General features: G+C 36.9%; 1 non-coding gene across 1 annotated transcript; it reads right to left on the bottom strand.

Moving 5' to 3' along the window:
* Positions 1-3,184: 3,184 nt before the first annotated feature.
* On the bottom strand, positions 3,185-3,291 carry LOC127133194 (small nucleolar RNA R71). The gene has a single exon (XR_007807185.1). It is a non-coding gene; the product is annotated as a small nucleolar RNA R71 (small nucleolar RNA).
* Positions 3,292-3,521: the final 230 nt, after the last annotated feature.

The following is a 3,521-nucleotide window of genomic DNA, read 5'->3' as shown; positions in this document are numbered from 1 at the left end:
ACAGAGAATTGAGTTAAAAAGAGTCTAAAGTGAATAAACCCCCAGAGTTATGAGTTAAGCACGAAAAGAAAAAAAGAGAAAATCAAACAACATGAATGTCGAGTTCAAAACCATTTGTTATCCATTTCTGTGTCTATCCTACCATACCCAAGCCCCGTTACAACCGAAAAGGCCTCATAAAGTGCGTGAAATCTATTGTTGTAGTGAAATTAGAATGTATTCAAATTTAAGAGTTTGGTATTGCATGCTGTGTTGTGAGTGTAAACACCCTAACCATGAGAGATGTTGTGAGTATGTGAAAAAGCTTGCAGGTAAAGAGGCCTCTGATGTGGAAATGTGGTGAACAGTTTGAGTCGGGAAAACCGGAAACTTGATTGGAAAGGAAGAACACAAGTTGTGAAGGACAAGGTTGCATTGTGGAAAATGAATTCGTGGGTGACCTTTGTTTGGATTCAATACATCACTTGAGGACAAGCAATTAGACAAGTTTGGGGTTGTGATCGGTCACCATTTCCATTGAATTCCCACCTTTTATCCGACATATTTTCATCACTTTGGTAAGATTTGTGGTTGTTTTTATTTGTTTTAAAGTCATTTAACATGTTTCGTTTGTTTATTATTGCATTGCATTTTATTACATGTTTGTGTCAAAAAGTCTCTTTTATGCTTCGATTTGGTAGTGTTAGTATTGCAGGTTGTTGCATAGGTTCAAAAGGACTAATAGTTGAGTGTTGGATGCTCCGGAAGGCCAAAATATGATGAAAACAGAGGGTTAACACGGGCACCCGTGTACATTGATAACATGAAATAATATCACATTCTAGGACTCGATTTAATTAAATTATATTATTATTCACTTCAATTTATTTCATTTTATTCGATACTACTTGGTATTTTGCTTCCTATTTATCTCAGGTAGTTTATTTGAAGCACAAGTGAAAAAGGAAGAAAAGGAGGTGCAAAAAGAAATGAAAAGAAGCAAATTCCACCAAGCCAAAGCCCAGCCCAAAAGCACAGGCGCTGCGCCTGTGACGAGCGCCACACAAGGTGTGACGAGCGTCACGCCCTGCCTACTTGTGTTACGAGCGTAACACATGGTGTGACGGACGTCACACCATTCTCCTATATTTTTGGCTTCAGAAACGCAACAGAGGCACGTTGAAGCCTATTGTTACGCTTGACAATTGGAACGTGAGGATTTTTACACGGAAAGCTTTTGGAAACCGTTACAAAAAGTCAGTAATAAAAATAGTGGCTTTTGGCAAACCCTGCAGCTCTCTCGGCCGTCTCTCTTCTTCGTGCTTTTTCTTTCCAGCCGTGCAAGCATACTTTACAGCATTAATTTTTATAGTTTTTACTTTTCTTTGCAATTTCTATTTTCTTTTTCAGTCAAGCTTTCAGCACTTAATTAATTTTTCACACAATAAGTTCTACACCGGAAATTATTGTGTACCTTTTACCGGATCTAACCTTACGTTAGACCCTAGGTCTTTTTATTCCTTCACTTTTATTTTCCTGTCCGATTGAAGAATTCGAGAACATATCCAACCGGTCTGTGGTGGAGTATTCAAGACTGCTATTAATTACTCAGGTTCTTTAATTATTGTTTGAATTTATATATGCCCTGCTTTATTGTTTATTTACATTATTTGCCTGAGATGTTTCTATTTAAGCTTGATGGTTGTTTAGATCTGTTTAGCATGTCTGGCTAATTTATTTAGGTATCGGTATGTAAAGTAAGCGGAATGAAGGAATCAAAACTAAGTTGGTTTAATTATGCTTAAAAATAAAATCACTCTTTTTATGGTCTCAATTTACAAGTTTAATACCAAGGTTTTTGTACGAGAGTAAAAGACTAAAGAAGTTAAAATCAATAGAACGAAAGTTTGAGTTTTTAACTGGACAGTGTAAATTCAACATTAATTCTAGATCAGGGCGAAAGCAATTTTTAGAGTTAATTAAATTCTAATCTTTTTCAAAAAGTATTTTTAAAAGTTAAATGTGAGGACGAGAGTTAAGCATTTGAATTTAATTATATAATCTAAGTCAACAGAGCGAGAGTTTGAGACGAGGGTGTTTAAACGATTAGTATTTTCTTAAAAAGAGTTTCTATAGATTCTATTATTTTCAAAAGGTGATTTTGGACATAACTAATAAGTGACAGCTACGTTAATATAAAGTCATAGTCTATTCAACAGAGCGAGAGTTTGAGAAAAGGCTTTTAATCAATAGTGTCTACTGAAAAGATTTATTTTAAAACCAAGAAACCAACGAAGATTTGACTCCCTAATTACGAAGAACTACATACCGATATCCGCTTAATTGATATTTAATTTAGATCTAGTTTTAGTTTTAACATTTCCCCTGAAACAATCAAAATATCATTCGCCTTAGCTTTACGAAGTAACCTTAGAAAACGGTATATCGATTCATAAGTCCTTGTGGGATCGATATCTTTTAAAACTACGCGATAGAACTGTGCACTTGCAGTTAGTACCCCAACTAGACTCATAAAGTCACGATCAAGTTTTTGGCGCCATTGCTGGGGACTTTTATTTAGTCGATATCGTAACTCTTCTGTTACGCTGTAGAGACTAAGGAAATTTTTATTTTTATTTTTCTTTCTTTCGTTGATTTGTATGCCACACACTCGCTCACAAGGCGAGCCGTTTTACTTACGAATCAACGACATCGAACTATATCTCTGAGTCTTACAAGGAATTCGAGAAAATCGTGCTGCAAACAATCTCCCTCCTATCGAAATTCCTGACCTCAAAAATCTTTTTCCTTCACCAATACCCGAGATGGCAGCACCAGCTCGTGCTCTTCGAGATTACGCCGCTCCATCGCAAGATGAGCCGCATTTGAATATTGCTCCACCCGCAATCGAAGCAAACAACTTCGAACTTAAACCTTCTCTGTTGCAGGCAGTACAACAAAATCAATTCTCTGGAAATCCTACCGAGGATCCAAACCTTCATTTAACCGTATTTATCCAATGCACTGATACTGTTAAAGCTAATGGTGTCACTTCTGAGGCAATATTCGACTTCGCCTTTTTCCTTTCTCGTTAAGAGATAAAGCTAGAAGATGGCTTCAGTCTCTTCCTTCCAACTCGGTTACCACATGGAACGAGTTGAAGAAAGTCTTCCTTTCCTGATATTTTCATCCAAGCAAAACAGCTATGTTGAGAGCCCAGATAAATGGATTTAAACAGAAAGATAACGAGTCTCTTTTCGAAGCATGGGAAAGATACAAAGACATGATGAGACTTTGTCCACACCATGGTTTAGAGGACTGGTTAGTAATTCATACCTTCTATAATGGTCTCTTGTACAACACAAGGTTAACAATAGACGCCGCAGCAGGTGGTGCACTTATGGATAAACCATATGCCGATGCTTATCAACTTATCGAAAGCATGGCTCAAAATCATTATCAATGGGGAAGCGACCGAGCAATGGTGGAGAAACCTCAAACGAAAAGTGGCATGTACGAGATAAGTAGCCTTGATCATGTTA

This window comes from Lathyrus oleraceus, chromosome 3, assembly GCF_024323335.1.
Source record: "Lathyrus oleraceus cultivar Zhongwan6 chromosome 3, CAAS_Psat_ZW6_1.0, whole genome shotgun sequence".
Taxonomy (NCBI): Eukaryota; Viridiplantae; Streptophyta; class Magnoliopsida; order Fabales; family Fabaceae; genus Lathyrus; species Lathyrus oleraceus.
Note: the sequence above shows the minus strand (reverse complement) of the source record. Positions and strands in the feature narration are given on the sequence as shown.